Source organism: Phyllobates terribilis, unplaced genomic scaffold (genome assembly GCF_046119375.1).
Source record: "Phyllobates terribilis strain yellow unplaced genomic scaffold, ASM4611937v1 Scaffold_1__5_contigs__length_1240528914, whole genome shotgun sequence".
In the NCBI taxonomy this organism is placed as follows: domain Eukaryota; kingdom Metazoa; phylum Chordata; class Amphibia; order Anura; family Dendrobatidae; genus Phyllobates; species Phyllobates terribilis.
The window spans coordinates 166,721,187-166,732,584 of NW_027362761.1; positions in this window are offsets into that span (position 1 = coordinate 166,721,187).

The window sequence follows — 11,398 nt, forward strand, 5'->3', positions numbered from 1 at the left end:
GTTGAGCAAGGCCGCGCATGTCTACTCGGTATGTGGCCAGAAGTATGCAAATCGCTCTCGCCCCGATACTAGAGACTCCAGACAGCAGCGGTGTGTGTGCTGTGAGGATTCAGGAGTCTGTGGTCATATAGAGTGACTGCAGACTTTTAGAAAAAGACCAGAATTCTCATTTATAATAATAATTTTTATTTCTATAGCGCCAACATATTCCGCAGTACTTTACATTTTGGAGGGGACTTGTACAGACAATAAAGACATTACAGAATAAAACATAACTCAACCGATACCAAGTGGAGTGAGGTCCCTGCTTGCAGGCTTACAATCTATGAGGAAATAGCGGGAGACAAAAGAAAGGCCACTCTTAAAACTGTGGGTATTGAGAATTCAATGAATTGTCTTGGGTAGTGCATTCCATGGAATTGCTGCAGCACGTGAGAAGTCTTGGAGATGGGAGTCTCCACACTCCACACTGCGTGAATAACACCACATTTTTGGTTCTGTGTTCTGGCAGGAATACCAATGATTTCTGTATGAATATAATCAGCAGAGGGATCCAGAGCAATAATAGAATGTGGGTGCCTTGTTCTCAAAAATCTCATATTGGCCCCCCCTATTATATCTCTAATAATTCCTTTGCAATTGTGATCCATGAAATGTATTAATTCAGTAATTTACTTGCAATCTAAAAGACTGTTATAAGTTACTTTGGAGGTGGCAGTGGGCCACTTATTCTACGAGGCCCCTGTACAGCTGCACAGATCTCATATGTGATACGTACACCCCAAATCTGTCAGTACCACTTCAATAACTGGAAATCAGAAAAGTCACTGCTGTGGGTTGTTGCTCCATAACCGTGAAGATTTCTAATCCCACATTCGTGTTTTGAAGGTCCCAACATTTTATTGTCAAGCACTAAGATAAAGTTGTTTTAAATAAAGCTGCGCCTATAAATAATGATTTTAATGTCATTCTAAAATTTTACTATGTGTAATTTCTGTCTACAACCAAAAAGTTTCAGCCTGATCTAAATCTAAATGAAGTATGTATAAAGACAAAAACAAATGCATTTTCATTTGTGTGGCTCTCATGGATGTAATGCCAAAGAATTACTATGCATATTTATATCACTCATATTTAGTCATGTAACATACACATACACACATTATTTTCTGATAGAATAATGTTATTGAGACATTAATTAGTTAATCTCCTTGCTACAGGACATGAAGATTATTAATGTCTCACACTCTGATTTATTGCTGGCCAAGGACTTAATTATATTTTTGGAGACAGAAACTACAGAAATACACTAAAAATCCAACGCCATCTAATGGTAAAAACAGAACTCATATTGGTTGACCCGTTGATAGATAAAAAGTATATAACTGTAGGTGAATCTATCATCTATCTATCTATCTATCTATCTATCTATCTATCTATCTATCTATCTATCTATCTATCTATCTATCTATCCTTGGTGATGGAGCAACACTAATTAGGTAGTGGTCTAATATAGACAAAAATGAAAAAGAAGCATATCTGTCCATCTACATTAGGGAATGGAGAGGTCTGTAATTTTTATCGTAGGTACACTTCAACTGTGAGAAACAGAATCTAAAAAAAATCCAGAAAGTCACATTGTATGATTTTTACATAATTATTTTGCATTTTATTGCATGAAATAAGTATTTGATACAATAGAAAAGCAGAACTTAATATTTGCTATAGAAACCTTTGTTAGCAATTACAGAAGTCAAACGTTTCCTTTAGCTCTAGACCAAGTTTGCACACACTGCAGCTGGGATTTTGGCCCACTCCTCCATACAGATCTTCTCCAGATCTTTCAGGCTTCAGGGCAGTCGCTGGGCAACACTGAGTTTCAACTCCCTCCAAAACTTTTCTATTGGGCTCAGGTCTGGAGACAGGCTAGGCCAATCCAGGAGCTTGAAATGCTTCTTACAGAGACACTCCTTAGTTGCCCTGGCTGTGTGTTTCGGGTCATTGTCATGCTGGAAGACCCAGCCACGACCCATCTTCAATGCTTTTACTGAGGCAAGGAAGTTGTTGGCTAAAATCTGGTGATACATGACCCCATCCATCATCCCTTCAATACAGTGAAGTAGTCCTGTCCCTTTGCAGAAAAGCACCTCCAGGGTATGATATTTCCCCCACCATGCTTCACAGTTGGGACAGTGTTCTTTCTATTCTTCATTCTTCTTCCTCCAAACACGGTGAATGGAGTTAATACCAAAAAGTTCAATTTTGGTCTCATTTGACCCACATGACCTTCTCCCATGCCTCCTCTGGATCATCCAGATAGTCATTGGTGAACTTCAAACAGGCCTGGACATGTGCTGGCATGAGCAGGGGAACCTTGCATGCTCTGTAGGATTTTAATCAATGACGGCGTAGTGTGTTACTAACGGGAATGTTTGAGACTGTGGTCCCAGCTCTCTTCAGGTCATTGACCAGGTCCTCCTGTGTAGTGCTGGGCTGATTCCTGACCTTTCTCAGAATCATCTTTACCCCACGAGACGAGATCTTGCATAGAGCCCCAGACCGAGAAAGATTTACAGTCATCTTGTGTTTCTTCAACTTTCTAATAATTGTGCCAACTGTTGCTGCCTTCTCACCAAGCTGCTTGCCTATTGTCCTGTAGCCTATCTCGGCCTTGTGCAGGTCTACAATTTTGCCCCTGGTGTCCTTAGACAGCTCTTTAGTCTTGGCCATGGTGGAGAGGTTGGAGTGTGATTGATTGAGTGTGTGGATAGGTGTCTTTTATGCAGGTAACGAGTTCAAACAGGTGCAATTAATACAGGTAATGAGTGCAGAGTAAGAGGGCTTCTTAAAGAAAAACTAACAGGTCTGTGAGAAGCAGAATTCTTGCCTGTTGGTAGGAGATCAAATACTTATTTCATGCAATAAAATGCAGTTTAATTATTTAAAAATCATACAATGTGATTTTCTGGATTTCATTTTTAGATTCTGTCTCCCACAGTTGAAGTGTACCTACGATAAAAATTACAGACCTCTCCATTCTTTATAGGTGGGAAAAATTGCAAAATCGGCAGTGTATCAAATACTTATTTCCCCCACTGTATCTATTTATCTACATTGTGAATTAAAGCAGCACAAGTCCAATGGCTGGAGGTCAAAGCCTCCAGGTTTCAACCCAGTTATTTCCTCATATATACTCCAGCAGAGGGGGAACACTCAAAAAAACTTGCCCATGAAAAACTGCTAAATTTCAATCCAAAAGAGGCCTAGAAAAATGCCAACTGAAATGTTGCTGTTTAAATGGGCAATTTTCATCTTTTTGTAGAATCACCTAATCTATCTATCTATCTATCTATCTATCTATCTATCTATCTATCTATCTATCTATCTATCATCTATCTTTGTGGCAACATGGAGACACATTCACAATAATGTAGTTGCTGGTACTTGAAGAACAAAAAGTAAATATTTGCACCCATTGAGTTACCAGAATACATCATAAAATCACACCCTGTTTTACTGTAAGGAATGATGTATTGCTAACTGCTTCATACAAATTAACAATACTCTGTCGCACTCAATTTACTTTTATATAAACATTTTGGAAAAGTGTTTTCTATGTGCATCTAGTTCCTTATATTCTATCTGCAATATTAAATATGATAAATCATAGTACAATATAAAGCTATGCTCTAAGTCTGGAATACTCCAATTCATATGGGGACAACCCACATATGAAATGCAAAGTTCATCTCAGCAAGCCTCATATTTCCATTGGACTGAATGTGACAGTTTTTTGTTATTTTGGACACCAATCAGCTCAGATTAGATTACAAACTGGGTAATATTTACAGTGCTTTGAAGGCTTAAATCGAGAGAGCTGAGTGCTGTTTTAGTCTATGTAATAAATATACAACACATTCCTCACAGTTTGTCATTCTCATCGTCGACAAATTATTTTTTTTAATGCTTTAAACTTTAACATATTACAGTCTTCCCTTTTGGCAGCACTAAGAATCCAAATTACATCACATATTATTCCAAGGCAGTGAAAGCTGAGAGTAGTTTTTATCCCTGATCGTCAACATATTCTGTAGAGATTGTATTCATCATACCAGTCCTTATCTCCAGGGGGAAACAAACATGATTACTTGATGTACTGTGCATTTGTGGAGTATGGTTTTGGATGAAACCAATAAGAATAATGGGAAAGCCGAAGAATGAAGGGAAAATATAGTAATAAATTATGAAGAAAGTAGACATACAACAAACATTTAATCATTGTTTCACCTTAATGCATTGCAGAGACTTCTTTTTTGTTCTACATGATGGAATGCCTACAATTAAAATATCTTCTATTTTAATACTATTAAAAATGTATTCAAAACAAAGGCTTTTATAGCAAAATGTCATAAGTAACATTTCTTTATTTTATGGCTTCAACATTAGCATTTTTTAACATGACAGATTCCCTTAGCCTGCAGATATGGAATTAATCATCTGCATGTTAATAGCATTCTGAAGCCGTGCGACCGCCGTACTGAGAGCCCCTCTGCTGGGAGGAAATTAACTTTATTCCTTCCGGCAGCCTCAGGCTTTCAGTCATAGAGGCAAGGTTTCAGTCACCACTCAGTAGATAGTTTGTGGCTGCTGCAAGCATGCCCTGGCAATGACAGCTGGCTCTGCCGTGCATCAAAGCTAAGACGGCTGTCAGTCAATGCCAGGGTGTGGTACTGTGTACTGAATGGTGACTGAAGACACGTGTCTATGACTAAAAGCCCGAGGCTGCCCGGGGAATAGGGGACAATTCCTCCCACCAGCAGGGCTCCCAGGGCATCGGCCGCATGGCTTCACAACGCTATTAACCTGAGATTAACCCAATAACTGCAGGTTAATAGCGTTTTTCGTCATGGCAAGTTCCCTTTTATTTTTTAACAGTCCATAGACGCCTTATTCTGACTCCTTAACTAAGCTGAGTGTGTGGGGCACTTGAGACACTGTTTCTTGGCTGTCTCAATGTACCGTTACTCACAAAGTGATTTCTTCAGATAGTTTGACTCGACTGCAGGAGGCATGGATAAAGATTCCAGAAGAAGATTTATTTTCCAGCTGATTTCTTATGCACAATTATAGTAGGTGAAAAGAACTTATTCTGAACCAGAGTTGCAGACACATGGGCTTCTTAACATGGCTGACAAACAGAATGAGGAAGAAGAAGGGAGGGGGAACTGACATCAGAGCTACATTAGAGCTACAGGGAGAGAGGAAGGACAAACTTTTAAAGAGGGCAAACCTTATTGCATATCAACCTTACATGACAAGCCTCTATTAAATATTTTTTTAGTATGACTATGACATTTTTGATAATGACTATGCCAGAATATTGCATATCTGTATAATTGTATTTATGCCTTACTGATATATCCCACTCTGAACTGTCCTGTCTAGCATTACACACACAACCACTGATTTAAATGAACACTGTTTAATGCTCATGTTCCTCTGTGGTGATTTTGTAGGCAAATAAAGCACCAACAGGTTTCCCTCACAGAATCCAGGCATAGGAGAAGACAAAAGTTTTAGCTGTGATTGCTTTCATGTCACTCTGCAACTGCAACATGTGAGCGAAGCCTTACATTTTAACTCAGAGGTACCACCCAGGGGCGGACATATCATTTGTGCAAACACACAGGAGCACAAGAGGTAAAAGGGCCCACTTCCATCTTCAAAGCAGGTGAAATTGTGTATTATTTTAAGCTAATGGACTGCAAAGGGCTCGTATATGGTTTTTGCACAGGGGAGCTATCCTGTTTGTGTCCGCCAGTGGTGCCACCACAAGATCTGTTTACTGTCTTCATGAAATGAAAATCAGATTGCATTTTGAGTAGAAAGTTCATTATGGGCTCTTTTTTATTTTTGTAGATTTTTAGATGAACCAAAAGCAGCTCTTTTCTTATAGACTTTAGATGGTCACTGTAGTTTTGACAGACTTTTCATTAATCAATACCATAAGCTTCTCAGTTCTGCTGTGTAGTGTTCTCGCTGCTGCCAATGCAGCTGATGATATGCTACAGAGATAGGAGAGCAGGAATCCCTCATACTTTGGTTTACTGTATATGTTAGATTTCATAGTACTCAACCCAGTACACTAACTTAGAGACAACTTAAAATTAGAGCCTGCAGGGAGGAATAATGTAGGATACAAGTCATACAATGATCAGAAAGAGTGTTCTTATGTTCTCACATATGACAGCTTATTCTTAAAACATATGTAGCACCCTGAGGATTCGGCTGCTACAGGGGTATTGCACCTCAACCCAGAGGTGTGATATTCCACTCCCGGGTAAGGATGGAGTGTGGAACTGAGCTCAGATAGACTGCATGCACTACATACATCCCATTCCAGAGGGGCAGGCCGACGGTACTCCCACTTAGAAATGTGCAGGTACAACCGAGCCTGTTCCTGGCTGGAGTGGGAGGGGGGTGGTACATCCCATGTAGTGTAGGGGCAGATAGGGGGAGCAGTCTGGGTAGTGATAGGAGCTCATTGGGTGCTGGTCACCTGAGCTCACACATAGAGGGATATATAAGGAGGGCACCAACTTAGATCAGGGTCAGACGCAGAGAGTCAGTCAGCTGCAGAGGACAAGTTCAGACGCAGAAAGTGAGTGGAGAGGAGAGAGAAGGAAACAGCAGCCCTGGAGAGAGAGAGAGGAGAAAGAAAGAGAAAGACCCAGAGGGGGAAGACTGAAGGGACCCAAGAACCCAAATTAGAGCACCGGGTGAGGAGTCAGCATCAGGGTACCGGAACCCAAGCTGGTGGGGGCAAAAACAATCCCCAGCCAGAGACCGGAGACCGTGGGCAGTGTCTGTCACGGTCACCCACCACATTCACCCCGAAGGCACACCACATGCAGGGTCAGGGAACCCAGGGCCAAGGGTGTCCCAAAAGAAGGCCCGAGGGAGCTGGACCTAGGTGAATCCCTGGTGGGGACGGCTGAAGAAAGGACAGAGGGAGAGCTCAGGGCCACGCTCCGGACTTGTTTGGGGGTTGGCTGGATCCAGGACCTGGTGGACGCAGCACGGCTCGGGTGGTCACTAGCAGCTGGAGTGACCAGTACAACATCTGCAGTAAGTAAATACCCTTAACTGCACAACCCGAGTCTGTCTTCATTGCCGGCTGCACCGCACCACCACAACCCCCATCCTCTGCGCCTGTCCCCTCTGAGGCTATACCCCTCCCGTTGGGGGTTATTCCACCAAGCTGCGCATCCACCATCAGCCTCAGCGGACCCTGCTGCAGCGGCGGCCACAGTGACCGCATCACAACGGGTGGCGTAGTCGACACAAAAGAACTTTAGTAACATCTGTAAAGCTGCCACATAACACTGAGCTTGACGCCCTGGGCACGGGGCCGGGTCACAGCCGCTCGGAGACTACAACCCCCCATCTGATCCGGTGCCGGGTATTCCCCTCAAAAAGGAATATGTCCCAGGGGGCGCGTCAACTTTGGCGTAGTCGGCAGGATTACGTGCCCACAACAACCGGGTACTGCGTGCCTGAAGAAAAGTGCAAGTTTACCTCAGAAAGAAGTCTCCCACCGGTTCCGGAGGGTCCACGCCATCGGACTCCATCACCAGTCGTTTCCCGCCGATTGTCCGCCATTTCCAGCTTGTTCCCGTCATCTGCAGAGTTTCCCGCCACTGGGCGACGCTTCCCGCCAAAACCGCAGATTTCCCGCCTTGGAAGAGCAGCGGACGCCATTATGGGCGTGCCAAAGGTGGGCAAGAGGCCACCTCCCATCGTGGGCCAGGACAGAAAATGGCGCCAAAAGTGGAAACCGCCCCCACCAACAGAGACTGTGATGCTGGAGGTGTCTGTCAGCGTGAAAGAACTCCCCCTGGAGCTGACAGTCACCGAGTTGCCCCGGGACCGCCCTCGAAGTGGGAGGAGACGAAAGAGAAGAGAAAAGATGGGTGTCGCTTGGAGCAGTCTGGAGCGAGCGCACCCGGAGGCAAGAGGTCTAACAAGGAGTAGCGGAGGAGCTCACCCGGAGATGGAGAGAAAGCAGAACAGCACCGGCCCGCTGGCCAGGAGTCTGCTAGAGACCGAGGAAGGAGGGCAGAGCAGCACCGGCCCGCTGGCCAGGAGCCTGCCGGAAGCAGAGCAGAGCAGCACCGACCCGATGGTCAGGAGCCTGCTAGAGTCCACAACCCCGCTAGGTCTAGCGGAGATCTTAGCGCAGCTCCCCCGAGACCGGGAGTGTGCACAAACTGCCCTGGAGGGCCTCGCAAGGAGGATGGCCCGGGTACAGCGCGAGATACTGGCGGAGTGGAGCCGGGAGATGACCCAGCAAGCAGAGACCAGTCAACGGAGCACGCTACCCTGGAAGAGGAAGCAGACCGCCTCTGAGGATGGCGCGGGAGGACCCAAGGCCGGAGACGGCGCCGAGGAGGGAGCCGAACGCATGGAGGCAGGTAAAGGGGACGCCTATACCCCAAGCCGTGACACCGCTTATCTGCCCCAGCTCCCCGTCGCAGAGCCCGAAAGTCCCCCTGCTGTGCCCGTAGCCGCCAGGTCACCGCCATGGACTAGGCCCCGACCGGAAGCCGCCGCCGCGACCCCTGTGACGTCACACGCACCGACCCGGAGCGTGACAAAGCAGGAATTACCACCAGCCTGGTCGCAAGGCCTAGTACCCCCGGGCGCCGCACCACCAACAGCGCCCCCTACCTCCGCGGAGCCTCCGGCCTGGCCGCAAGGCCAGGTAGCCCAGGGCGCCGCCGTCCTAACGGTGCCCTTCACCTTCCAGGTGCCCCAGGCCTGGCCGCAAGGCCTGGGCAACCCGGGCGCCACCACCACCGCGCCCGCACCCGTAAAACCAAGGGTGCCGCGTCTGGGAGAGGACTTGTTCAGCCAGCTCACATGGCCGGACGGGTCTGAAGTTACAACCAGCTATAAGCAAAGAGCAGGAGGAAGACGCCGTTGAGTGCGGCCGAGAAGTGATGTAAATAGTTACCCAATCGGGGTATAAAGGAACTGAAACTGGAACTGTTGCTGCTGCTAAAATAGTCCCCGTTGGGACCAGTGAACTGTTTACCCGTTAACCCCTTAATCCCACAGGCTGAGGACTGTGAGCAGCCATTCCCTTTCCTCTAACTGGCCGAGGACTGAGAGCGGCCAACTTCCAACTTCCCTGTAAATAGTTGCGCGTCCTAAAGTGCCCCCTACCGGTTTTATAGAAAACCAGATTTTCTAAGAGACTGTCGCACTTTTCCCGGACACACGTTGCACAGTGTCCGGAGGAGGAACCAGAGACAAGAGAAGTCTACGAGAAAGTTTTATCTGATAAGATATGTTATATATATAATGTTTTATATGTTTTATATGTTTATATGAAAAATTTGTATGTTTTGGTGTTTTATGTCTTACAGCCCGAGGACGTGCTGTGGTTTACCAGGGGGGAATGTAGCACCCTGAGGATTCGGCTGCTACAGGGGTATTGCACCTCAACCCAGAGGTGTGATATTCCACTCCCGGGTAAGGATGGAGTGTGGAACTGAGCTCAGATAGACTGCATGCACTACATACATCCCATTCCAGAGGGGCAGGCCGACGGTACTCCCACTTAGAAATGTGCAGGTACAACCGAGCCTGTTCCTGGCTGGAGTGGGAGGGGGGTGGTACATCCCATGTAGTGTAGGGGCAGATAGGGGGAGCAGTCTGGGTAGTGATAGGAGCTCATTGGGTGCTGGTCACCTGAGCTCACACATAGAGGGATATATAAGGAGGGCACCAACTTAGATCAGGGTCAGACGCAGAGAGTCAGTCAGCTGCAGAGGACAAGTTCAGACGCAGAAAGTGAGTGGAGAGGAGAGAGAAGGAAACAGCAGCCCTGGAGAGAGAGAGAGGAGAAAGAAAGAGAAAGACCCAGAGGGGGAAGACTGAAGGGACCCAAGAACCCAAATTAGAGCACCGGGTGAGGAGTCAGCATCAGGGTACCGGAACCCAAGCTGGTGGGGGCAAAAACAATCCCCAGCCAGAGACCGGAGACCGTGGGCAGTGTCTGTCACGGTCACCCACCACATTCACCCCGAAGGCACACCACATGCAGGGTCAGGGAACCCAGGGCCAAGGGTGTCCCAAAAGAAGGCCCGAGGGAGCTGGACCTAGGTGAATCCCTGGTGGGGACGGCTGAAGAAAGGACAGAGGGAGAGCTCAGGGCCACGCTCCGGACTTGTTTGGGGGTTGGCTGGATCCAGGACCTGGTGGACGCAGCACGGCTCGGGTGGTCACTAGCAGCTGGAGTGACCAGTACAACATCTGCAGTAAGTAAATACCCTTAACTGCACAACCCGAGTCTGTCTTCATTGCCGGCTGCACCGCACCACCACAACCCCCATCCTCTGCGCCTGTCCCCTCTGAGGCTATACCCCTCCCGTTGGGGGTTATTCCACCAAGCTGCGCATCCACCATCAGCCTCAGCGGACCCTGCTGCAGCGGCGGCCACAGTGACCGCATCACAACGGGTGGCGTAGTCGACACAAAAGAACTTTAGTAACATCTGTAAAGCTGCCACATAACACTGAGCTTGACGCCCTGGGCACGGGGCCGGGTCACAGCCGCTCGGAGACTACAACCCCCCATCTGATCCGGTGCCGGGTATTCCCCTCAAAAAGGAATATGTCCCAGGGGGCGCGTCACATATACATACACTATGTGTCAGCACACTATGATTAATAAATACATGAACTCCAATATTGCAGTAAATGTCAAAAAAGTAAGGTACTTACAGTTTTTATACTTAGGATTGCTTCCAATAGGTGGCACTAGAGTTCTAGTCTTCTTCCTTTCTGAAGAGACAATTTGCATATTTAATTTCCCAGTGGAGCATTGCAAAGCTTAAAAGTCTCCTCACCTTGGCATGTCAGGCTTGACTTGTCACTGTCCACAAAGAGAAACGTTACTCCTTGGATCCCGGTCAGACACCTCTCACCCAGCCAAACCAGATCTCACACTTTGCGCTGACGAGGGGCAGTACCCGAAAACACAGTGTCTGCAAATTGAGATTCTGGTTTGGCTTTTATCCCAAGTCATGTGGCAAGACTCGGTAAAGGGTCGATATTGACTTTTAGGATTGCTACTTCCAATTGGTGGTGCTAGAGTTCTAGTCCTCTTCCTCTCTGAAGAGACCATTTACATGTTTGATCAAAGATTAAAAGCCATCCAACCACGTCAAGGTGTACCTAAACACGGATGGACACTATCACTGATGTCCTACCTCTCCATGTGCTAAGCAAGGCCTCATCTGAATTGGGAATAAAATAAATTCAGGCATAGCTCGCAATTAAATCCTTGTATGGGAAGGTTGTGTTTTTTTGTTTTGTTTTTTTTCTTAGCT